Raw genomic sequence first — 26,663 nt, 5'->3', positions numbered from 1 at the left:
CCTTTTAGATTAACAGTACCATAACACTCATTTAACAATTAAATATCAAACTAATTACAATTAACACTTTTAACATGCAACATTAGCTGAAAATAGTCTATTTATATATTCAGTCTTTGGGGAGGCTTCCTGATCCTTTCTGGATAGCGCCTTTCCCGAGTGTCTTGCTCTTGGTGCGGGGGCGATTCTGGCCCCCTGTCGTCGGTTGGTTCATCAGCTTCCGATGCTACTGTTTCTGGGGTAGATGCGACCTGTACATCGGGTTCATCACCAGGTACGTATGGGCGAGGCATGGGGTTGACTTGTTCCTGTGACTCTAGGATCTGGTCAGCATGGCGTCTCACGATGCTCTCCCCAACGTCCACTGTGTACATTAGTGGGCCCTGCCGTGTGCATATCGTTCCTGGCTGCCATTTTTCTGTTCGGTAGTCGTGGGCCAAGACTGGTTGCCCTACATTGAAGCTCCTTGTTGGCTTCTCATGGATGTGCTGGAATTGTTTACTCTCAACATCTCTTCGTACGTTTGGTCTGAGCAAATCCAGGCGAGATCTTAACCTTCGGTTAAAGAACATCATGGCTGGGGCCTGGTTGGTGACTGCATGCGTCGCATTCCGGTAGGCGAACAGGAAATTGTCCACCTTGTGCTGCAGCGGAATGTTGTCATTGTACATAGCCTTTATTGCCTTCTTAAAGGTTTGTACGAACCTCTCAGCCAATCCATTTGTGGCTGGATGATACGGGGCGGATGTGTAATGCCTTACCCCATTCGTTTTCAAGAACCTCCGGAACTCTTCGGACACAAACTGTGGTCCGTTGTCGGAGCAAATCTGTTCTGGCAAGCCATTCCTGGCAAAAATGGTCCGTAGGACTGCAATAGTTTTCTCCGTGGTGGTGGAGGACATTTTGATGACCTCAGGCCATTTCGAGTGCACATCCACGGCTATTAAAAACATTGAGTCCATGAATGGACCAGCAAAATCAATATGCACCCGTTGCCATGGAGATGAGGGCCACTCCCATGGGTGTAGAGGGGCCTGTGGTGGTGCATTTTGGACTCTCTGGCATCCTGAGCAGCTCTTGGTCAGGTCCTCGATTTGTTTATCGATTCCCGGTCACCACACATAAGCCCTGGCTAGGCTTTTCATTTTTACCCCTCCTAGATGACCCTCATGAAGCTCATTGAGCACTCTATCCCTTAACTTGGGTGGAATTACCACTCGGGATCCACACATCAAGGTCCCCCGGCACACTGACAGCTGTTCTCTCCTTGTCGAGAATGCTGGCAACAGTGAGTCGCCATGTACTGGCCATTCCTTCACCGTCAAATCATATACCCGAGACAGTGTCGGGTCATTTCGGGTTTCCTTTTCGATACAAGCGTTAGTTAACGGTAGGTATTCAACTATAGTCGAATGGAATATTTCGACAGGATCCACTGCTGGTGCTTCCTCCGCAGTAGGCAGTGGCAGGCGTGATAGCCCATCAGCATTTCCATGCTGTTTTGTGCCCTTATATTCAATCTCATAGTGGTGTGCCCCTAGAAAAAGTGACCATCTTTGTAGTCGTTGCGCAGTCATCACCGGAACGCCCTTCTTCGGATTAAAAATGGAGACAAGAGGCTGGTGATCAGTCAGCAAGGTGAATTTCTGCCCGTGCAGATAGTGATTGAACTTTTTCACTCCCCACACTAGGCTGAGGGCCTCCCTGTCAATCTGGGCGTAGTTACGTTCGGCTGAGGTTAGTGATCGTGACGCAAAGGCTATTGGCCTCTCTGAGCCGTCCGAGAATTTGTGCGACAGCACCACTCCAATGCCGTAGGGTGACGCATCACATGCCAACTGAATTGGTAATGCTGGGTTTTAATGGGCCAATACCTCTTTCGATGTGATTAGTGTTTTGCTCTTCTGGAAAGCTCGTCTACATTCGTCACTCCACTTCCATGGCACCCCAGTTTGCAGTAGGGTGTTCAGTGGGTGTAGTATTGTAGACAAATTTGGCAAGAACTTATGGTAGTAGTTTACCAGCCCGAGGAACGACCTCAGTTGTGACACATTTTCCGGTGCTGGAGCCTTGACTACTGCCTCAATCTTCTCTGGGGACTTATGTAACCCCTCTTTATCGATAACGTGGCCACAATACGAGATCTGTTTTCTAAAAAACTCGCATTTGGGGCGGTTAGCTCGGAGCCCATATTCCTGCAATCTAGTGAGCACCTGCTCCAGGTTGGCAAGGTGATCACTGTCATTTTCGCCCGTGACCAGGATGTCGTCCAAATAACACTGGGTCCCTGGGATCCCTTGCAGGACTTGTTCCATTGCCCTCTGCCAAATAGCCGGAGCTGATGCTACCCCGAATACCAGCTGGTTGTATTGGTAGAGACCTTTATGGGTGTTGATTGTGAGGTATTTTTTTGATGCTTCTTCTACCTCCATTTGCAGATACGCCTGGGCCAGATCAATCTTAGTGAAGTGTTTCCTTCCAGATAGCGAGGCGAAAATATCTTCAATCCGCGGAAGTGGATATTGTACGGTGTGAAGGACCGGGTTCACTGTTACCTTAAAGTCCCCACAGATGCGAAACTTCCTTGGTTCCCCAGGCGTGCTGCTCAACGACTTTTTCATCACAGGGACGATGGGTGTAGCCCACTCGCTCCAGTCTACCTTGGACAGTACACCTGAACGTTCCAGACTCTCCAGCTCTGCTTCAACGGCTGGGCGGATCGCATAAGGTACCGGTCTGGCCTTAAAAAATTTGGGGCTTGCGTTTTCTTCAATTTTAATCGTCGCTGTCATGCCTTTTAGTGTTCCGAGTCCTTGCTGGAACACGTCTTTCGCGTCAGTTAGGATCTTTGACAGTCATCCAGGTGTGACGTCGTCATCCTTTTTGTCAGCCACAGTCAGTGCCTGTATGGAATGCCAATCCAGTTGTATTTTTCGGATCCATTCACATCCCAGTAATGGTGGTCCTCCATCTTGCAATACATACGGGTCTAGTTTTGGTATTTCCTTACTGTTATATATAATGGTCACCCTTATTTTTCCTTTGGGGTAGACTTTTTGCCCCGTGTATGTCTTCAAAATAATGTTTGTGTCTCTCAAGGGTATGTGTGAGAATAGCCGCTCGTAGTCCCGTCGGTTTATGACTGTTAGGGCTGATCCTGTGTCCAATTCCATCTTTACCTGGACTCCTGCTATCTTGAGAGTGACCCAAATGGTTCGGTGATCCTCCGTTGTGATCACATGATGTAGTTTCAGACAACTCAGTTCCCTGCTTTCGGAGTCGTTATCACTCTTTTGTTCGTCTGAACTATTCTCCGTCATCTTATGTACCTTCTTGTACTTTCCTTTGGTAGGTTTCTTATTGCTGGTTTTCTTTCCCGACCTGCAGACTCGTGCTATGTGTCCTACTTTTCCACGCTGTCTGCACACTTTGTCTTTGAACCAGCAATCATTCTGGTCGTGTGTTGTTCTGCCGCAGCGATAGCACTTCCCTGTTCCATATGACATTTCATGTGTGCCATATTCTTGCAGTCTCTGTTGTATCTCTGCAGCGCCCCGTGCTGCTGTTTCATATGATACCGCAATGCTGAAAGCCTTTTCCAGCGTAAGGCCCTTTTCAGATAAAAGCCGTTTCTGGGTTCCTTCACTTTGAAGCCCACACACAAACTTGTCCCTTAAGGTATCTGCCAGTCCTGCTCCAAACTGGCAGTGTTTCGATAGTTTGCGCAGTTCTGTTAAATAATCAGCATTGCTTTCATCCTTATGCTGGTTCCGTTTGTGAAACTTGAATCTTTCTGCTATCAGCAGCGGTGTGGGGTTTAAATGTTCTTGTAGTATCGTTACTATGTATTCAAAACTCTTTTCCATTGGCTTCGTTGGGGTTACTAGATTTCGTAATAACCCATATGTCTTTGCACCCATTAAATTTAACAATACCGATGCTTTCTTGTCATCTGACACCTCATTTGCCTTGCAGTATACCTCTATTCATTCGACATATGTAGTCCAATCTTCGACTTCATTGTCAAATGCGGTGATACTGCCACTCTTCGGCATTTTGGGTGTGGTTTAAAATGGCGTCTCCCAATGACTTAAAATAGCGTCTCCCGCGCTTTCCTTCTTCCCCCGCTGCTGCCAACGCCGCTCCCGGCGGTTCTCGTGGCAATGGCGGTGCCCTGTAGGTTTCGCGCGCTTCTCCAGCGCTGCTGCCAATGCCGCTCTCGGCGGTCCTCGTGGCAATGGCGGTGCCTCGCGGGTTTCTGTGCGTCGCTCTCTCCCTCTCTCCGACGCTGCTCGGCCCCTGAACACCGGCTGCGCCCTGTGCGCTCTGCCCTCTCTCTCCCCCGTCGACGCTGCTCGGCCCTTTGCTGTGCCGCTCGGTCGGGCTCTAGCCCGCCGCTGTCCGGGAAGGGTCTGCGCACTACCTGTTGCCAGCCCGTTTCGCTGGAGCACCTCGACTGGAAAACCAAGCCTGGCTCTCGACAGCCTCCCCCGTAATTCTCGAGTCTCTGCTGGATGACTGGGCGGTTGCCCGTGGTCGACGCCTGAGTCTCTGGCCTTGACCTCCAATCCACTGATCTCCAGGAACGAATCCCCGGGAGGTGATGCAGAGTTGCAGGTAGGTTCAAACTTGCCTTGTTGCCATTGTTGTGTCCGTGTATAATAAGACACAGACTGCAGGAGAACGGTATAACAGGTGTTTACTAAACGTGGCTCACACTGGAACTGCCTGTACAGATTACTACTCAGTGCTATATACAGGTGTGGCCACTGCCGGTACTACAGTATACATGAGCTGTAAAAAGTAGTTACCCCCTTAAAGGTATATACATTACACAGACAACCCAACAAATTAATTCATCCTCTATCCCCCTAAACTCATAATGGGGTACGGTGGTATGGTAGTTATGTTACTGGACTAGTAATCCAGAGAATACAAAACTCACCATGGATGTTTGAGAATTTGCATTCAGTTTTACAAAGAAAGCTGGAACTAGAATACTGATATCAGTAAAAGTGAATATGAAGCTATTGGATTTTCATAAAAGCCCAACTGGTTCACTGATGTCCTTTAGGGAGGGAAACCTGCCAGCCCTTACTCGGTCTGGTCTAAATGTGACTCCAGTCCCACAACAACGTGGTTGACTCTTAAGAAGGCCCACCACCTCAAGGCAAGTAGAGATGAGCAATAAATGCCTTGCCAGTGACACTCACATCCCAAGAATGAATAAAACAAATTTCTAACACAGTTCATGTAACTAGCCTATCAACCACCCATCAAATAAAATTGATTAAAATTCACCCACAATGGTTTGACAATGCAAGTCGTTGTTGTATGTAAATTGACACGTGTTCCAAATATTTTATATTTGCTGTTTCTCAGATTTTTCAAACGTACCTAAATGATTTTATGTGATTTGTCACCTCCTACAGTTACATACACCAAGGCCCTTCCCTTGTAAAATCTATGGAATTTGCACAGGGTGTAATTTTGGACCGCAGGCACACCTTCACACTGGTAATTGAGTAAATGTAGAAAACTGACATGAAGAATACACGGGTCTCTGGTCTGCTGTTGGAACAATCTCCTCCATCGCCCAATCAGACTGCAGGAGATTGAAGGCAGGTTTTAAATCTCACAACAGGAGAGCAACATAGAGATGCTGCGCTGGTATCAGCCTCCCAGAAAACTGGGCTGCACCAATCCACAATATAAAATAATCCACGTCATATCGCCACTTTTACACAGTCCCCCAGTGGCAGTGGGGAGCGCAAGGCTAGTGAGTAGTGACCCCTTTATAAAATGACTCTGCTAGCACACCAAGCATACATAGCATCAATACTCTCCTTAACATCAGGCACCAGTGATAATGACGAGGACGAATCTGGTGTGTTGTTTGCACGTCTCATATAACATCAAGGGCTGCAGATAATATTTAGTGCCAGTGCAAATTATTTGTTTTTTCAATTTGCTCTCCAGAAGGCAGTGACTCACGCTGGAATCTGGTTCCACAGACATAAAGAGCCCTCCAGATACTTATAGAGCAAGGGGTGGCACAGTGACACAGATGAACTTGATCCCATCTCCTCACACATGTACTTGCAATCACTGGATAGCAATCAGGAGGGTGAGTGATAGCTCATCCCAGCTGGGCTCAGTTAACTCAGCACTTGCTCGGCATCAAATGTGGGACCTTCTTGAGCTTTACGGGGAGCCATACGGTGCCACCCTCTCCCCATAAACAAGGGAAGCCAATGTGTGTGGAACCTTATCCCACCATAACACAAGGCGTGTTCACCACACGATCTATCAGAGGAAACCCTGCAGCACGGAAAATGTAAGTACTTTAGAGACCCCCAGATCCCGTGTCTACCTGACATTCACCAACACTGAACCTCATTGTTAGCCTCTTACAAACAGAAACCTCTCTAAACACAAGAGTAACACAGGCCTCATTAACAACAGTCTGCTGATTTCTCCAAGTCACTTAAGGCTATCCACAAGACCAGCAATTAGCAGAGAAAAGAAAATCGTCTGTTTTGTTTAAGAAATTATGCTTCCTATTTAAAATTACTTCCTCTTTTTGGGTACAGAATCTGTAAGCTTGTTTTTAATAACTTACACATGTCTGCTTGGCATTTTGTAGGCATCTTTAGGCTTTGCCCAGGAGCTAAAAGTAGAAGAAGTAACAAATAAGCGCAGCGATTAAAACATCGCAGACGGGTGAGGCTGAATCCCGTTTGCACATTATTTGGCTGGTTCACAACTTAACTTTGTGAAAATCTTCATTTGAACCCGGTTTCTTTTCTATAAAAATGGCAACATGTACGCACGGAGTCAAAATGTTCTTGTGTTTGGTATCCTCCACCGTAGAGGCTGGTATCTGCGATTGAGCTGCTGTTTTCTCCTGATGGATAAAGAATGATTTCAGATCGATATCGTGGTTGCAAAGCACAACCAGTTACATGGCCAGGTGTGCCTAGGTGTCAGCCATGGCTCACTGGTAGCACGCTCACCTCTGAGATAGAAGGTTGTGTCAGAAGGTTGTCCCACTCTAGAGACTTGAGCACAAAATCTAGGCTGACACCCCAGTACCGTACTGAGGGAGTGCTGCACTGTCGGAGGTGCTGTCTGTCAGATAAGACATTAAACCAAGGTGGACAGAAAAGATCCTATGGCACTATTTCTAAGAACAGCAGTGGTGACCTGGCCAATGTTTATCCCTCAACCAACATCACTAAAAAAAAACAGATTATCTGATGATTATCACATTGCTGTTTGTGGGACCTTGCTGTGAGCAGATTGGCTGCCACAATTCCTACATTCCTACAGCAGTGACTACACTTCAAAAGTACTTAAGCAAAAGTGAAATGCTGTGGATGCTGGAAATCTGAAATAAAAACAGAAAATGTTGGGACCTCTCAGCCGGTCAGGCAGAATCTGTGGAGAGAAAAAGAAAGTTAACGTTTCAATCAGAATTTCAAGCTGGGCATTCCTGAAACATTAACTCTCCACAAATGGTGTCTGACCGGCTGTGTGTTTCCAGTATTTTCTGTTCTTACTTCAAAAGTACTTCATTGGTTATGAATCCCTTTCAGGTCCTGAGATTGAGAAAGGCGCTATTCTTTCTTTTCTATTGACTTTAATGGTATGTAAAATCATCCGGAGGGGGTATAAATTGGGCGGCTGGTCCAATCCGGGTTAAGTGAAAATTACCCCACTGTGTAATTCAGCTAAGATGTATCAAACGCTAACAGCTGTGGAATAAAGATCAGAAAGCGCCGCAAATGCCCAGTAGGTCATTCGGCATCTGAAAGGGAAGCAAGAGTCAAAGGCCTAGAAATTCAGTTGGTTGCGCCAGCCGGTAGTGCCTTAGGAGGAGTAGATGTCAGGCGCTAGGCGGCTAGCGGCCGGGCGCAGTGCGATCTGCGCCTCGCCCCAACTTCACTCAAGATTTAGCGGCGGCGCAAAGTCTTTGTGCGCGCTCAGCTGCGCGCGCAGATCATGACGTCATTTCCTCATGCAACGCCCTTTGTGCGCCCCCAACCGGAAATTCAGTCGCGACGCCCCATTGTGCGCCTGGCGCCCCTAGCGACTGTTAGAGTGGAACGGTGCTCAGTCGATGCGGGGCGTGGGGGGCGCAAATTAAAGGGCACTCCTCCTGCACTATAAAAGGCTGCCATTTCGCAGCACTCCTTCTTGAGAGATGGATCTTTGCAGAGAGACCAAGGTAGAGAGCTTTCTGCTTTGGCCCAACACTCGGACAGGTACTTGTGGCTTCAGGCCACAGCTTTCCACTTGTCTTTGCCTTCATTGACATCTCATTGTTTGCCAGCATATTATGGGGGCTGCAATGGGTGTAAACGCTGGCTTTCTCAATTACATCCAAAGGGCTCACAGACGCCGTGAGAGTGGCAGCCCTGGCTAGACGGAGAGGGGGCAACAGGCGTCGGGAAAGGAGGCCTTACCCACCCAGGGTATACCGCCAGCAGTTCTCCTATCTCAACATGTCTGACGAGCAGTGTGTTCGGAGGCTGCGATTCCGAAGGGAGGTGGTCACAGAGATCTGCCACCTGCTTGGCGGTGATCTGCAGCCACAGCTGAGGAGCAGGACGTCTCTGTCGGTGGCAGTGAAGGTGACGGTGGCTCTCAACTTCTATGCCACCGGCTCCTTCCAATCCGCTACTGGGGACATTTCCAACATCTCCCAGTTTGCCGTGCATTGCTGCATCCGCCAGGTGACCAATGCCCTTTTCAAAAGGAGACGTCAGTTCATCTCCTTCTCCATGGCCCTTGCCAAGCAGCAACAGCGTGCAATGGGCTTTGCAGCATTCGCAGGCTTCCCCATGGTGCAGGGCGCCATTGACTGCACGCATGTGGCTTTGCGGGCACCTCTGGAGAATGCCGAGGATTACCGCAACCGGAAGGGCTACCATTCACTGAACGTCCAGCTGGTGTGTGACCACAGGCAGCTCATCCTAGCTGTCAATGCCCGCTTTCCAGGCAGCAGCCATGATGCCTTCATCCTGCGCCAGACTTCTGTGGCAGACATGTTCCAGGCCCAGCCTCACCCACGAGGATGGCTTATCGGGGACAAAGGCTATCCTTTGTGTACCTGGCTGATGACCCCGCTCCGTGCGCCCAGCACCCCTGCTGAAGAGGGATACAACGATAGCCATCAAGCGACCAGGAACATCATTGAATAAACAATCGGCGTCCTGAAGCAACGGTTCCGCTGTCTGGATCGTTCTGGTGGAGCCCTACAATATTCGCCGGAGCGAGTCTCCCATTTCGTGGTCGTTTGCTGCATGCTGCACAACCTGGCTATCTGCAGGACTCAGCCACTGCCACCAGAGATTGGAGGACCACCTGAGGAGGAGGAGGACCAGCACAGGAGGGAGGCAGAAAGTGCAAGGGCCGCCCGTCACCGGCTTATTGAACGTCGGTTCTAGGCCCCCTCTCATGGAATGGCTTGTGCCAATGTCAGCAGATGAATGTAGCCACTCCACAAGCCCTCAGCCGAGCAGGGCAACCAGGACTTAACCAAAAAACCATGCACAGTGCAATTTAACAACAATAATTTATTGCAAACCTCTGCCCTTCCCACATTACATCCTCATGTGGAGAAGCCCCCTCCAAAAACACAAAATTACCAGTCTCGGCCTTACAAAAAGAAAGAAAGACACCAGTCTCGGCCTTACAAAAACACAACTGCACCAATCTCGGCCTTACAAAAAGCACCAGGCATTTGTGCATACCTTCTACTTTTTGCCCTGCGAGGGCGATGCCTTTCGCATCCTTGCCTGGCCCCCGCCCGCCCTGCAGCTCCTCCTCAATGGGAGCCCAGTGGCTGCAGCAAGGCTGGGGGAAGGCTGCTGAGGGGCAGATGGCGAGACGGCAGATGCCCTTGGGGGTCGGCCTGCACCAGCTCTGGCCTTGGAGTGGCCGGCTGCTGACTGCTCCAACTCTGGTTGGGCGGCAGCAGTCTGTCCAGCGGCTCGTGGCAGCTGCAATGGCGGAGTGGCAGTGTCGGCTGCAGGAATGGTGCCAACCTGGCAGATCGCAGGTGCTCGCTGGTCGCCTGACACATTGGCACTCGCACGGGCCAGCACTGCAGCATGCGCAGCAAACAGCTGAAGAACAGACTGCTGGGCTGCTGCTGCGCGGCGAGTGCCCTGGCGATGCCTGGCTGATCCAGCGAGGGTGGCAGCAGTTAGTGTCTGTGTGGCCCTGGTCTGTGTCCGCATGACAACAGCCAGTGACTGGATGGCACGACTGAGCACTTGGCTCGACGCCGCCTGTGCTGCCGCGAAGTCCTGTAGACTCCTGGCCTGTGCTGCTCCAAATTGCTGCACACTCCTTGACAAAGACTCAATGGAGTCAGGCATCCTTGCCACTGCAGCCATGAGCTCATTGTGCCTGCGCTCAGCCTGGACGGCCATTTCCTCCAGGAGCCGCACCTCCTCTGCGCTGACCGTCGCAGGACTGGAGGCCGCACTCACCCTCTGGGGAGAAGTCCGCCGAGCTTCCCCACCCCTCCCGCGTTGCTGCAGGCCGCTGGGCCCCGGAGCTTCACTCTCCTCCGACCCTTCCCCCCGGCTCCCCTCCAGGGAAGACGTGTCCCCTACATCGCCATGGGCTGGCGCGGCTGAGGGTGGCACTGATGGGCCGGCTTCCTCTTCCTCCTCCTCGAATTCGGAATCGCTGACAGTGGCAGCTTGAGGGCCCGCCTCCTCACCTGGCGATTCACCATCTGAAAGCAGGAAGGCACAAGAGTAGCTTTAGAGTGAGGACAGGGCGGCAGCAAGGGAGGCATGAGTGGTGCCATTCACTGCATTGGTCGGACAGTGGCAAAGGGTGCTGATCTGAGGCGCAAGTGGAACGAGCGAGGTCAAAAAGGTGATGCCCTTACCATTGGTGCCCAGAACAGGGTCGGCATCTCCACTGGCGACGGTCCAATCAGCCGGCCTGCCATAATGCGCTCCACACGCTGGTCGAGGTCGGAGAGCTCTTTTACGTCAGGACGGCCTCCCCCGGTGTCAATTCGTTTCCGCCGGTTGTGCGCCACCTTGGCCTGCAAGAGAAAGGACGGCCTCTACGTACAGTGTGAAGCCCTGATCTTGTCTGCAATGCCTCCCATGGTGGACTGGCCCTGACAGTGTGAAGCCCTGATCTTGTCTGCACTGCCTCCCATGGTGGACTGGCCCTGACAGTGTGAAGCCCTGATCTTGTCTGCAATGCCTCCCATGGTCGAATAGCTTGTACAGTGTGTAAAGTGCTGAATGTGCAAGTGATTTTCATGACAGTCCCATAGCTGCTGGATGAGGGCTGGCCATTAGGGCTTTCAGGTCCCTTTGCCCATAAAGTGAGGTGCACATGCAGGGATGAGGAGGACACTGGAAAGGGTACTCACCCTGACAACCCGAGTGAGGTCGTTGAACTTCTTCCGGCATTGCACAGGAGTCCTGGCAACCACGCTGTTGGAAGACACCCTGTTTGAGACCTCCCTCCAGGCTTTCCGGTAGGCGCTGGGCAGCGGCCTCTTGCCACCTTCTGGGAACAGAACATGGCGCCTGCGCTCCACTCCGCCAACCAGCAGCCTCAGGTCACCGTCGCTGAAGCGCTGCGCTCTCTCCCTGGCCTTCTGCATAGCCCTGGGCATTGTGCAGGTGAAGCTGAAGTGGTCAGGCCTAGGTTGAGGGCTGCAGTGTGCAGGGCGTGGCAGGCAAACAAATCCACCCTCCCCCTTTAAGAGCTGACCGGCGCCAGAGTGTCTGCCGTCAATCAGCAACTTGCCGCACTGGCGCTGCGCCCGGCCTCGGGGGTATCGCTCAGCACCGGCGGCTTAGCGCCTAAAGATAGTCGTGCATCGCCTGTTTTAGCGCAGCAGCAACCTCTTGGGGCGATGCGACTGAATATCGGCGAAGGGGGCGCGACTTTGCGCCGGGCGCAAACTTTAGCGGCCGCCCGACTTTACCGCCCCAAAAGTGGCTATACTGAATTTCTAGGCCAAAGTTTGGTGCACGGTAAATTTTCAACACTTCTGTTTTTATTGGGGGCTAAAAAGTTGTTTGTCGCCGAAAACGGGTGCGGGGATCATGATGTGGGATCAACTACTCCTGAGGTCCCCACCATCACAGAAGCCAGAGCCAATTCGATTCACTCCACGTGATATCAAGAAACGGCTGAGTGCACTGGATACAGCAAAGGCTATGGGCCCCGACAACATCCCGGCTATTGTGCTGAAGACTTGTGCTCCAGAACTAGCCGCGCCACAGCCAAGCTGTTCCAGTACAGCTGCAACACTGGCATCTACCCAACAATGTGGAAAATTGCCCAGGTATGTCCTGTCCACAAAAAGCAGGACAAATCCAATCTGGCCAATTACCTCCCGATCAGTCTACCCACAATTATCAGCAAAGTGATGGAAGGTGTCATCGACGGTGCTATCAAGCAGCACTTACTCACCAATAACCTGCTCACTGATGCCCAGATTGGGTTCCGCTAGGACCACTCGGCTCCCAACCTCATTACAACCTTGGTCCAAACATGGACAAAGGAGCTGAATTCCAGAGGTGAGGTGAGAGTTACTGCCCTTGACATCAAAGTAGCATTTGACCGAGTGTGGCATCAAGGAGCACTAGTAAAACTGAAGTCAATGGGAATTGTGGGGAAAACTCTCCACTGGCTGGAATCATACCTAGCACAAAGGAAGGTGGTTGGGGTGATTGAAGGTCAATCACCACAGTCCCAGGACATCACTGCAGGAGTTCCTCAGGGCAGTGTCCTAGGCCCAAACATCTTCAGCTGCTTCATCAATGAACTTCCCTCCAACATAAGGTCAGAAGTGGGGATGTTCACTGATGACTGCACAGTGTTCAGTGCCATTCACAACTCCTCAAATAATGAAGCAATACATGCCCGCATGCAGCAAGACCTGGATGACATTCAGGCTTGGGCTGATAAGTAGCAGGTAACATTCGTGCCACAGAAGTGCCCGGCAATGACTATCTCCAACAAGAGAGAGTCTCAGCACCGGCCCTTGACATTGAATGGCATTACCATCGCCGACTCCCCCACCATCAACATCCTGGGGATCACCAATGACCAGAAACCAGCCACATAAATACTGTGATTACAAGAGCAGGTCAGAGGCTAGGTATTCTGCGGCGAGTGTCTCACCTCCTGACTCCCCAAAGTCTTTCCACCATCTACAAGGCACAAGTAAGGAGTGTGATGGAATACTCTCCACTGGCCTGGGTGAGTGCAGCTCCAACAACACTCAAGAAGCTCAACACCATCCAGGACAAAGCAGCCCGCTTGATTGGCACCCCATCCACCACCTTAAACATTCATTCCCTCCACCACCGGCGTACTGTGGCTGCAGTGTGTACCGTCTACAAGATGCACTGCAGCAACTCGCCAAGGCTTCTTCGGCAGCATCTCCCAAACCCGCAACCTCTTCCACCTAGAAGGACAAGGGCAGTAGGCGCATGGGAACACCACCACCTCCAAGTTCCCCTCCAAGTCACACACCATCCTGACTTAGAAGTATATTGTCGATCCTTCATCGTCGTTGGGTCAATATCCTAGAACTCCCTACCTACCACCACTGTGGGAGTACCTTCACCACACGGACTTCAGTGGTTCAAGAAGGCAGCTCACCACCACCTTCTCAAGAGCCATTTGGGATGGGCAATAAATGCTGGCCTTGCCAGTGACGCCCACATCCCACAAAACGAATAAGAAAAAAACCCGGGCCCGTTCAGAGGAATAGGCAGCACTCCAACTTCGTACTGCCTGCTGATTAGAATGATTGCGGCGTACAGCCGAGCGCTGAACATACTGCTGAGTGGCTGCATGTTCAGCAGTGGACCCATGTTCGTGCGAGGCTAGCACCAATTAAAGTTAGCCTGCACTTCTTAAAGCCAGCCTGCACCTCTTAAAGTAGAGATGCATTCTGGCTGCAGCAGGTGTTTCAACTGGCTGGGGAATAGCGTGTTTGTTTTGTGGTGGCTTTTATTGTAGCATTGTGCCCAAGAGGGCACTGTGATGGTTAGTAACAGAGGGAGATAATGTATGGGACTGTTAGAGAATGGGGAATTGGGGTTGCGTTCAGTGGTACCGCAGTTGAACGAGTGGCTCACGGACAGCCCGGCCAGAAAGGGGCTGTGCTGGTTGCCTCCTTCCTTCCTCTTTCTCCTCCTCCCCTCCCTCCAGCTCTTTGCTGTATGCCTGGTGGCAAGGACTGTGACCTCATGATGGCGAGGTTGTGGAGCATGCAGCAGACCACGACAAGTCTTGAGCTGCGCTCTGGTGAGTACTGCAGGGTTCCTTCTGAGCGGACCAAGCAGCAGAAGAGTTGTTTAAGCACGCCAATGGTCTGCTCTATCAGATTCCGTGTGGCAGCATGGCTTTCGTTATATGCATGGTGCCCACGTGTGCTTGCGTTGCACACCAGAATCATGAGTGAGGTGGTCAGCAGATAGCCCTTGTCACTCAGTAGCCACCCTCTGGTTTGTCGCGGTGGCTCAAATGCGGATGGTACAGCAGGCTGCTGCAGAATGACGGCATCATGGCTGCTGCCAGGATACTGAGCATTGACCCGCATGATGCACTGAGTATGGTTGCACACCAGCTGGATATTGAGGGACTGGAACCCCTTTCAGTTGCGGTACATCGCCAAATTCACATGCAGTGCCCGCAAGGCGATGTGTGTGTCCTCAATGGCAAACTGGGAGGTGTTGGAAATATCGTCTGCTCCAGCCTGGAAGGAGCCTGACACATAAAAGTTCATGGCCACGCTCACCTTCACACCACTGGCAGTGCCGTCCTCGCCCGGCTCTGAGGCTGCAGGTCTGCCTGCAATTGGTGGCAGATTTCAGTGAGCACCTCCTTAGTGAAGTGGAGACGATGCATACACTGTTCCTCGCTGAGGTTGAGGTAGGAGAATTGCTCCCTGAAGACCCTGGGTGGATATGGCCTCCTGCTGAGAGCCCTTCTCCCCCTCCTCCTCCTCCCTCTTCGAGCAGCTTGTCCTCCTCTGTGTCGCCTCTGCTCATTCTCCCTGTCATGCTGCAGGCCAAGAGGGATACAAACTACTGCCCCCATGTCTGGGAGCAACTGGTCTGAGCAGAAGCTTTGAAGTAACCTGCCGCACCACTCCCTGGAGTCTTCAGCAACTTCAAATAAGACACCAAACCAGGAAACACCTCTACAAATGCACCAAGAGCCAGTAGAAATCCATCAGCAACTAAGCTGAAAGCAGGTGATGAACCATTTAAATAGCGCTGGTGGGGGGGTCCTTCCTGCTGCTGAATGCATGTTCAGCTGTGCAAGATTAAGAGGGGGCGTTAGCTCCAGCATTGAGGTTGAAAATGGCAGCGCTGATTGATGTCACGATCTACGTACTCGGCATACTTCTGGCGCACCTGAAAAACCGGGCGCTATGGAGCTGAATTTAGCTTCATGGTTTTTCTTTTCATCTCAACCATTGGATGTGCTCCTGGTGAAATTTGAAGGGGGAAAATTCTTTGCACATGCACAGACAGAAGGCAAAAAAGAGGGAAATGTGAAGCTTCCCCTTTAAGATAGTTCAGTTTGAGTCAGGTTCCTCCAGTTTTACCTCGCGTGTCCCGTATTTTGGGGCTGGTTTATGGCACTGGACCTTGGTGTAACTGAGGCACCTTGAATGGCCTGGGGGGATGGGGGGTGGGTGTGGTGCTGGAGAGGGGCAGGATGTATAGGTCAACAAAAGGGAGAGTGTGCCATTAAAATGAAATATCCTTTTGAGATTATCACACCAACTACAAGGTCTGGGCTATACTGATTACACTTTTGTGAGGAAACTAATGTATGTCCATGTGAGGATGCTGCTGGACTGCATCGATAGTATTAACTGGCCACTGTTGTGCTGACAGATTGTCACATTACCCAGCAAAACCTGCATTCAACAGGAGAAAGCTATCCACAGGTCAACGGACAATCTAATACAAAACATTTCAATTAAACATTGCTTCAGAGCACCATAGCAGTCGTCAAGCCTATTTATTGTCCCATTATTCTTTGCTTTCTCTCTCAACTGCAATGCATGGGGGTATATATGTAAAATTATCCATAATCGGAAAGTGATTAACTGTGAGAATAACTGCTACGTTTTCCATCAATCTTGATTCCATTGTGCGCCTATTGTTACTGCTTAATTTTGTGTATAATGGCTGCCGTAGAACTGATTAGTACAATGTTACTTTTTTTGCCGAGAGATCCTGGGATAAGCGATGAACGCTGTGATAAAATCAGCCTTCAGATCAGCTGCTCTACAGTTTAAATAGTTTGGATCGAAACTCTGAATGCTGAAGCCAGACCAGTCAGCTGGAAAAGAACTGCCTTCCCCAGCCTAATGAGGACTTGGGAAATGTGCCATGTCCAACCACTGGCAGCCAATCATGTTCCCACTTCAGCCACTGGCAAGGAGACTGAGACACATTGCAATGGGATCTGATCTGAATTAAGAACCTGGCTTGGAAAGAATTGGGTTATCTTGGGTTCATTTAAGAATACTTAGTTTAGCTCACTTCTGATAATATTGGGTTCAGAATGACCTGTTCCTATAATGAAATAAATTCATTTGTAACGAAACCCAAATCCTCTCTCCCCATTGGATTACCATACCAAGCAGTTATAGCACTGCTTTTTTGTATCAATGCAAAATGGCTTGGCTTAGCGCCAGGTGTAGTATAACTCCAGGCCAGAGTGCAGCCAAGCTTTTAAAGTACCCAGATGGCTTGTTGGATTTCCTACGGACTTGCTGCTGACACATTTTAACGTTCAGAGAGAGTGGGCCCTCCTGCCAACTCCTCGCTAACACGATAAAGAAACCTATGAGTGGCACACACGCTCAAAGCTCGTTTGTGGCTGAGCTTAGTGCAAGGCACACCTTGCCGTGTAACTGCTGGTGTACGTTTCTTTTCCTTTATTCATTCATGTGGGCATCGCTGGTAAGGTCGGCATTTATTACCCACCCCTAGCTGCTCCGAGAAGGTGGTGGTGGGCCGCCTTCTTCACCCGCTGATAGCATTTTGATGCAACCGAGTGGCTTGCTCGGCCATTTCCGAGGGCAGTTAAGAGTCAACCACGTTGGTGTGGGTCCAGATTCACATATGGGCCAAACCAGGTAAGGGTTCCCTCCCCAAAGGACATTAGTGAACCGGTTGAGTTTTTACAACAATCCAACTGCTTAATGGTCACTGTTACCGATACCAGCTTTTTTTATCCATCAATCTCAATGGAAAGAATTTGGAAAAATCTTAATGGCTGTAAACTGATCCAATTTATTTATTTTGAGCCAACTCATTCCAGTACAAAGCAGTCTGCTTTATTAGCAGCCCACCCACCACCATAAACATCTACTCCCTTCACCACCAGCGTATCATGGCAGCAAGGAGGAACTATCTACAGGATGCAATGCAGCAACTTGCCAAGGCTTCTGCTGCAGCACCTCCAAAGCCTACAAACTCCACCACCTAGCAGGACAAGGGCAGGATGTTCTGAGGTCTTGAAAGGTGCTATATAAATGCAATTTCTTTTAACTGACCGGGTACCTATAAATAAATAGATTTTATTTGTGGGGCTGGGTGGTGAGAGTTTATCAGATTCATCATCTCCAAGTTCCCGTCCAAGTCGAACACCGTCTTGACTTGTGTTACGTCCGAATAAACACTCGAATTGATGCAGTAATAACTAGCTGCTTTTATTTCCAGACACTCTAGAATATTCCATCAAAGAATAACAAAGTAATAGAAGAGAAGGCATTGAAGTGTAATTGCTACAATGTTCTTAATCCCATCAGGGGGCCATCTAGTACTCAGTTAACAACATGCAAGTAACATACATATCAACTTGGACAGGTATTGCTGTTCTCTCATCGTCACTGGGCCAAAATCCTGGAACTTCCAACCCAATAGTACTGTGGGAGCATCGTCACCACAGGGACTGCAGCGGTTCCAGAAGAAGGCCCACCACCACCTTCTCAAGAGCAACTAGGGATGGGCAATAAATGTCGGTCTTGTTAGCAATGCCCACATGCCAAGAATGAATAAAAAACAGAGAATGCCTTAGCCAGTTAGTTACTTAGAGAAGCTGTTAACCATTCTATGTGGTTCTTTTTGATGCATTTCCTGACATCTGCCTTGGATCAACGTTTGCACCTTCAAGGCAGGTGCTACACTTTTTAAAAGACCTGTACAATTTCTGAAAACTGTGAAGACAGGAGTGTGAAGCGACATCAACAGCAGTTTCAGTGCATGTATTATTATTCTAACATGGGTTAGATGAAGTAGGGTGGGAGGAGGCTTCTGTGGAGCATAAACACCAGCATAGATCAGTTGGACCGAAAGGTCTGTTTCTGTTTTGTCAATTCTGTGTAATTCTATGTATTCGTGTAGTAATTAAAAACAAACATCTGGATAAAAATTACCCAATATTACACTTGCAGTGTTATTAGAAACACTTGTGGGGGGGAGGGGGGGGAAATTGGGTATCGCCCATTTTGGGGCGCTAATATCGGCCCACTGCTAATTATTGCCTCTGACTGCAAAATTCGCCTCTATCACCCCTGGAGGTGATTTGAGTGCTAAATCAGGCTCTACACACCTCTCTTAAGGTGCAAACATCAGGGAGCGAGGCGCTACCTCAGAACACTACCGAAGCTCAGGCATGTCAGTTACCATGGAAGCCAAACAGACTGGCGCCGTCCAGTTCTTAAAGGGGAAGGGCCATCTTGCTGGCCAGCCACACCCTGCTCATTGCAGCCTTGAATCTCGGCCTGGAGAGACCTCTAAAGCAATTGTGTTGGAAGCACTCATGGATAGGCCCAGGGAAAGAGCTCGGCGCTTAGGAACCTCAAAAGTGGTGCTGAGGGCCAAAACTCCTTAGAACAGCGTTAAATCTCTCCAGACGTCTCTCTCCCTCTCAACCTGCATGTACCAAAAATTTTGCCGACAAAAAAAAGTCAGGAAGCACCTGCCTTTAAATAGCGCCCCCCCAGCCCCTTCCCGACTTGAAAACGTTCCCCTCTACCTGTCGTTCCTAGCGGCAGGTGCTAAGGCAGGGGGCACGACTCAATATCCGGTCCGGGGCGCTACAGGGGTGTTGTATACTCGACTGATGTCGCGATCTGTGGACGCAGGAGATCGTGGTGGTTGTGTTAGCGCCACCGCAAAACGACTGGTCAATTTCGTGAGCAGTGGTAAAATCGCCGCGCCCGGGCGCCAAGTTCCTAGCGCCCTGTTAGCACCCCCCACCACCGGAGGCGCTAACGGGAGGCGTTAACCAACCGAATCTTTCCCCCTTGTGTTTATAACCTTCTGTAAATTAATTTTAAAAAACTTTACTTATAATTCTTGTTCCTCCTTTCCCCACCCCCCTCTCTCCTCGTAAAGTAAAATATTCTCAATCTCCTCAGCTTTTATTCAAAGGCTGTTGAGAACATCCTTCCTCCAGATGATACGCGAGCAATCATTTATAAATGGTAAAGTTCAAAGGGCCTTGTGCCAGCTGCTCTCCGTGGGCCACCCACCTCAGCGAGGCTGAGGGCTTTCAGTTAACCTAACGTTCTCATTGGGATAGCAAATAGCAGAAGAACATCGATTGGTATCTGGCCCTGGGGGTGGGGGAGGGGGTGGTTGCACCTCCAGACACTGGGCAGGCCAGTGATATAGTCCACTGCCACAAAGTGGAACAGAAACAGTCACAAAACATAACTGGTATGCATCTTTTTAAGCCACCTGTATAACAATTGACTTTTCACTCAGAAGGAGAAAGACTGCTTATGGTGTTTCCAGTCACACAAAAGTCATCACTTGTATAATTAAACCTTACTTTACAGGTCATCGTCAATAAGGCTCCAAGGAGACCCAAAGACCAATATGTGAATGCAAGCTCCCAGTGAGGGCGTACAGCAGGACCTTAATTTTAACGGATGGAAAATTGTGGGTAGGACACCTGCAATTTCCCGATACACTCTCCCAGGGGCCGACTTTTCTCGCCAAAATCAGTGTCAATGGGCGAGGTGAAGAGTCAAAATGGGGTCGGAAGACCTAGCGCCCCATTAATACCGCTGCCACTTTCACAGGGGCCTACTGCTGGGAGGTCGAATCACCCACCTGTTTCAGGTGCTAGGCCCCTTTAAATATGCAAATCGAGATCCTACGATGTGCATAGGTCCTCAATTGGTATTTTAGGACAGATCTAGTCAGAGGGGGTGCCGTGCATTCTCCGACCAGTTCCACTGGCATTAGAGCCAAAGAGGCCCAGGAAAGGCAAGTTTTAAATTAATTTTGTGGGGCCAGGAGGAGCAGGAATGCGACCCCAGCTGTCTCCCCCACCCCCTCCCGTCCCCAGCTGGCTGGAAGGCCTATGGACCGCCCGATATTGCGCTGGCCTGAATCCAGTGAGCTTCATCAGGACACCTGTTTGGAGCGGTCAGCTCACCGTTTCTACACAAATCAGGCCTAGGCTTCAAAATGGCACCAACCTCTTCACTACCAGAATGGGTAGACTCTGGGCACTCGGCAGGACAGCCACCCAAAAGTTAGAGAAAACAAATTGGAACCCCTCCCCCCAAGTCCTCACCCAGGTCATGATTTAGTAAAATTGGGCCTCTAAATTCCAAAGCCAATTATCTTTTGATTCCTGCCTTTTGGATTTAGTGTCTTTAGACCTTCACTTCTCCCTGACTTAAACCTGTTTGCCATCAAGCACATTTTATTCCTCGAGGCGTGGGTGGGGGAAAATCAAACACCAATGCCAGTGTGAACTGGGGGGGAATCAGAGAACAGTGCGAGTGTGAACGGGGGGGGATCAGAGAACAGTGCCTGTGTGAACTGGGGTGATCAGAGAACAGTGCGACTGTGAACTGGGGGGGATCAGAGAACAGTGCCTGTGTGAACTGGGGGGGATCAGAGAACAGTGCGAGTGTGAACTGGGGGGGAATCAGAGAACAGTGCGAGTGTGAACTGGGGGGGATCAGAGAACAGTGCGAGTGTGAACTGGGGGGGATCAGAGAACAGTGCGAGTGTGAACTGGGGGGGAATCAGAGAACAGTGCGAGTGTGAACTGGGGGGGAATCAGAGAACAGTGCGAGTGTGAACTGGGGGGGATCAGAGAACAGTGCGAGTGTGAACGGGGGGGGATCAGAGAACAGTGTGAGTGTGAACGGGGGGGGATCAGAGAACAGTGCCTGTGTGAACTGGGGTGATCAGAGAACAGTGCGAGTGTGAACTGGGGGGATCAGAGAACAGTGCGAGTGTGAACGGGGGGGGATCAGAGAACAGTGCCTGTGTGAACTGGGGTGATCAGAGAACAGTGCCTGTGTGAACTGGGGGGGATCAGAGAACAGTGCGACTGTGAACTGGGGGGGATCAGAGAACAGTGCGAGTGTGAACTGGGGGGGAATCAGAGAACAGTGCGAGTGTGAACTGGGGTGATCAGAGAACAGTGCCTGTGTGAACTGGGGGGGATCAGAGAACAGTGCGACTGTGAACTGGGGGGGATCAGAGAACAGTGCGAGTGTGAACTGGGGGGGAATCAGAGAACAGTGCGAGTGTGAACTGGGGGGGATCAGAGAACAGTGCGAGTGTGAACTGGGGGGGAATCAGAGAAGAGTGCGAGTGTGAACTGGGGGGGAATCAGAGAACAGTGCGAGTGTGAACTGGGGGGGATCAGAGAACAGTGCGAGTGTGAATGGGGGGGATCAGAGAACAGTGTGAGTGTGAACGGGGCGGATCAGAGAACAGTGCCTGTGTGAACTGGGGTGATCAGAGAACAGTGCGAGTGTGAACTGGGGGGATCAGAGAACAGTGCGAGTGTGAACTGGGGGGATCAGAGAATAGTGCAAGTGTGAACTGGGAGGATCAGAGAACAGTGCGAGTGTGAACGGGGGTGGGGGAATCGGAGAACAGTGTGAGAATGAACTGGGGGATCAGAGAAATGTGTGAGTGTGAACTGGGGGGATCAGAGAAGAGTGTGAGTGTAAACTGGGGGCATCAGAGAACAGTGTGAGTGTGAACTGGGGGATCAGAGAACTGTGAGTGTAAACTGGGGGCATCAGAGAACAGTGTGAGTGTGAACTGGGGGATCAGAGAACAGTGCGAGTGTGAACTGGGGGGATCAGAGAACAGGGTGAGTTTGAACTGGGGGGATCAGAGAACAGTGTGAGTTTGAACTGTGGGGATCAGAGAACAGTCTGAGTGTGAACTGGGGGATCAGAGAACAGTGTGAGAGTGAACTGGGGGGTCAGAGAACATGTGAGTGCGAACTGGGGGATAATAGAATAGTGTGAGAGTGAATTGGGGGATCAGAGAACAGGGGGATCAGAGAACAGTGAGTGTGAACTGGGGGAGGATCAGAGAACAGTGAGAGTGAATTGGGGTGATCAGATAACAGTGCAAGTGTGAACTGGGGGGATCAGAGAAAAGTGTGAGTGTGAACTGATGGAGGATCAGAGAACAGAGCGAGTGTGAACTGGGGGGATTAGAGAACAGTGTGAGTGTGAACTGGGGTGATCAGAGAACAGTGCGAGTGTGAACTGGGGGGGATCAGAGAACAGTGCGAGTGTGAACTGGGGGTGATCAGAGAACAGAGCGAGTGTGAACTGGGGGGATCAGAGAACAGTGTGAGTGTGAACTGGGGGGATCAGAGAACTGCGAGTGTGAACTGGGGGGGATCAGAGAAAAGTGCGAGTGTGAACTGGGGTGGATCAGAGAACAGTGCGAGTGTGAACTGGGGTGATCAGAGAACAGTGTGAGTGTGAACTGGGGGGATCAGAGAACAGTGCGAGTGTGATCTGTGGGGGATCAGAGAACAGTGCGAGTGTGAACTGGGGTGATCAGAGAACAGTGTGAGTGTGAACTGGGGGGGATCAGAGAACAGTGTGAGTGTGAACTGGGTGGGATCCGAGAACAGTGCGAGTGTGAACTGGGGTGATCAGAGAACAGTGCGACTGTGAACTGGGGGGATCAGAGAACAGTGCGAGTGTGAACTGGGGGGAATCAGAGAAAAGTGCAAGTGTGAACTGGGGGGGATCAGAGAACAGTGCGAGTGTGAACTGGAGGGGATCAGAGAACAGTGCGAGTGTGAACTGGGGGGATCAGAGAACAGTGCGAGTGTGAACTGGGGGCATCAGAGAACAGTGCGAGTGTGAACTGGGGGGGATCAGAGAACAGTGCGAGTGTGAACTGGGGGGCATCAGAGAACAGTGCGAGTGTGAACTGGGGGGGATCAGAGAACAGTGCGAGTGTGAACTGGGGTGATCAGAGAACAGTGTGAGTGTGAACTGGGGGGATCAGAGAACAGTGCGAGTGTGATCTGTGGGGGATCAGAGAACAGTGCGAGTGTGAACTGGGGTGATCAGAGAACAGTGTGAGTGTGAACTGGGGGGGATCAGAGAACAGTGTGAGTGTGAACTGGGTGGGATCAGAGAACAGTGCGAGTGTGAACTGGGGTGATCAGAGAACAGTGCGAGTGTGAACTGGGGGGAATCAGAGAAAAGTGCGAGTGTGAACTGGGGGGGATCAGAGAACAGTGCGAGTGTGAACTGGAGGGGATCAGAGAACAGTGCGAGTGTGAACGGGGGGATCAGAGAACAGTGCGAGTGTGAACTGGGGTGATCAGAGAACAGTGCGAGTGTGAACTTGGGGGATCAGAGAACAGTGCGAGTGTGAACTGGGGGGGAATCAGAGAACAGTGCGAGTGTGAACTGGGGGGGATCAGAGAACAGTGCGAGTGTGAACTGGGGGGGATCAGAGAACAGTGCGAGTGTGAACTGGGGGGGAATCAGAGAACAGTGCGAGTGTGAACTGGGGGGGAATCAGAGAACAGTGCGAGTGTGAACTGGGGGGGATCAGAGAACAGTGCGAGTGTGAACGGGGGGGGATCAGAGAACAGTGTGAGTGTGAACGGGGGGGGATCAGAGAACAGTGCCTGTGTGAACTGGGGTGATCAGAGAACAGTGCGAGTGTGAACTGGGGGGATCAGAGAACAGTGCGAGTGTGAACGGGGGGGGATCAGAGAACAGTGCCTGTGTGAACTGGGGTGATCAGAGAACAGTGCCTGTGTGAACTGGGGGGGATCAGAGAACAGTGCGACTGTGAACTGGGGGGGATCAGAGAACAGTGCGAGTGTGAACTGGGGGGGAATCAGAGAACAGTGCGAGTGTGAACTGGGGTGATCAGAGAACAGTGCCTGTGTGAACTGGGGGGGATCAGAGAACAGTGCGACTGTGAACTGGGGGGGATCAGAGAACAGTGCGAGTGTGAACTGGGGGGGAATCAGAGAACAGTGCGAGTGTGAACTGGGGGGGATCAGAGAACAGTGCGAGTGTGAACTGGGGGGGAATCAGAGAAGAGTGCGAGTGTGAACTGGGGGGGAATCAGAGAACAGTGCGAGTGTGAACTGGGGGGGATCAGAGAACAGTGCGAGTGTGAATGGGGGGGATCAGAGAACAGTGTGAGTGTGAACGGGGCGGATCAGAGAACAGTGCCTGTGTGAACTGGGGTGATCAGAGAACAGTGCGAGTGTGAACTGGGGGGATCAGAGAACAGTGCGAGTGTGAACTGGGGGGATCAGAGAATAGTGCAAGTGTGAACTGGGAGGATCAGAGAACAGTGCGAGTGTGAACGGGGGTGGGGGAATCGGAGAACAGTGTGAGAATGAACTGGGGGATCAGAGAAATGTGTGAGTGTGAACTGGGGGGATCAGAGAAGAGTGTGAGTGTAAACTGGGGGCATCAGAGAACAGTGTGAGTGTGAACTGGGGGATCAGAGAACTGTGAGTGTAAACTGGGGGCATCAGAGAACAGTGTGAGTGTGAACTGGGGGATCAGAGAACAGTGCGAGTGTGAACTGGGGGGATCAGAGAACAGGGTGAGTTTGAACTGGGGGGATCAGAGAACAGTGTGAGTTTGAACTGTGGGGATCAGAGAACAGTCTGAGTGTGAACTGGGGGATCAGAGAACAGTGTGAGAGTGAACTGGGGGGTCAGAGAACATGTGAGTGCGAACTGGGGGATAATAGAATAGTGTGAGAGTGAATTGGGGGATCAGAGAACAGGGGGATCAGAGAACAGTGAGTGTGAACTGGGGGAGGATCAGAGAACAGTGAGAGTGAATTGGGGTGATCAGATAACAGTGCAAGTGTGAACTGGGGGGATCAGAGAAAAGTGTGAGTGTGAACTGATGGAGGATCAGAGAACAGAGCGAGTGTGAACTGGGGGGATTAGAGAACAGTGTGAGTGTGAACTGGGGTGATCAGAGAACAGTGCGAGTGTGAACTGGGGGGGATCAGAGAACAGTGCGAGTGTGAACTGGGGGTGATCAGAGAACAGAGCGAGTGTGAACTGGGGGGATCAGAGAACAGTGTGAGTGTGAACTGGGGGGATCAGAGAACAGTGCGAGTGTGAACTGGGGGGGATCAGAGAAAAGTGCGAGTGTGAACTGGGGTGGATCAGAGAACAGTGCGAGTGTGAACTGGGGTGATCAGAGAACAGTGTGAGTGTGAACTGGGGGGATCAGAGAACAGTGCGAGTGTGATCTGTGGGGGATCAGAGAACAGTGCGAGTGTGAACTGGGGTGATCAGAGAACAGTGTGAGTGTGAACTGGGGGGGATCAGAGAACAGTGTGAGTGTGAACTGGGTGGGATCCGAGAACAGTGCGAGTGTGAACTGGGGTGATCAGAGAACAGTGCGACTGTGAACTGGGGGGATCAGAGAACAGTGCGAGTGTGAACTGGGGGGAATCAGAGAAAAGTGCAAGTGTGAACTGGGGGGGATCAGAGAACAGTGCGAGTGTGAACTGGAGGGGATCAGAGAACAGTGCGAGTGTGAACTGGGGGGATCAGAGAACAGTGCGAGTGTGAACTGGGGGCATCAGAGAACAGTGCGAGTGTGAACTGGGGGGGATCAGAGAACAGTGCGAGTGTGAACTGGGGGGCATCAGAGAACAGTGCGAGTGTGAACTGGGGGGGATCAGAGAACAGTGCGAGTGTGAACTGGGGTGATCAGAGAACAGTGTGAGTGTGAACTGGGGGGATCAGAGAACAGTGCGAGTGTGATCTGTGGGGGATCAGAGAACAGTGCGAGTGTGAACTGGGGTGATCAGAGAACAGTGTGAGTGTGAACTGGGGGGGATCAGAGAACAGTGTGAGTGTGAACTGGGTGGGATCAGAGAACAGTGCGAGTGTGAACTGGGGTGATCAGAGAACAGTGCGAGTGTGAACTGGGGGGAATCAGAGAAAAGTGCGAGTGTGAACTGGGGGGGATCAGAGAACAGTGCGAGTGTGAACTGGAGGGGATCAGAGAACAGTGCGAGTGTGAACGGGGGGATCAGAGAACAGTGCGAGTGTGAACTGGGGTGATCAGAGAACAGTGCGAGTGTGAACTTGGGGGATCAGAGAACAGTGCGAGTGTGAACTGGGGGGATCAGAGAACAGTGCGAGTGTGAACTGGGGGCATCAGAGAACAGTGCGAGTGTGAACTGGGGGGGATCAGAGAACAGTGCGAGTGTGAACTGGGGGGCATCAGAGAACAGTGCGAGTGTGAACTGGGGGGGATCAGAGAACAGTGCGAGTGTGAACTGGGGTGATCAGAGAACAGTGTGAGTGTGAACTGG

At 51.0% G+C, this 26,663-nt stretch overlaps 1 long non-coding RNA gene across 4 annotated transcripts in view; it reads right to left on the bottom strand.

Moving 5' to 3' along the window:
- The window catches only part of LOC147117716 (uncharacterized), a 698,822-nt gene that overhangs the window by 376,504 nt on the left and 295,655 nt on the right, over positions 1-26,663 (bottom strand). The gene's annotated exons all lie outside the window — the stretch shown is intronic.

This window comes from Somniosus microcephalus, chromosome 5, assembly GCF_052327205.1.
Source record: "Somniosus microcephalus isolate GS21.2 chromosome 5, FLI_Smic_1.0, whole genome shotgun sequence".
Lineage (NCBI taxonomy): Eukaryota > Metazoa > Chordata > Chondrichthyes > Squaliformes > Somniosidae > Somniosus > Somniosus microcephalus.
This window is presented reverse-complemented; position numbering and strand designations above follow the sequence as displayed.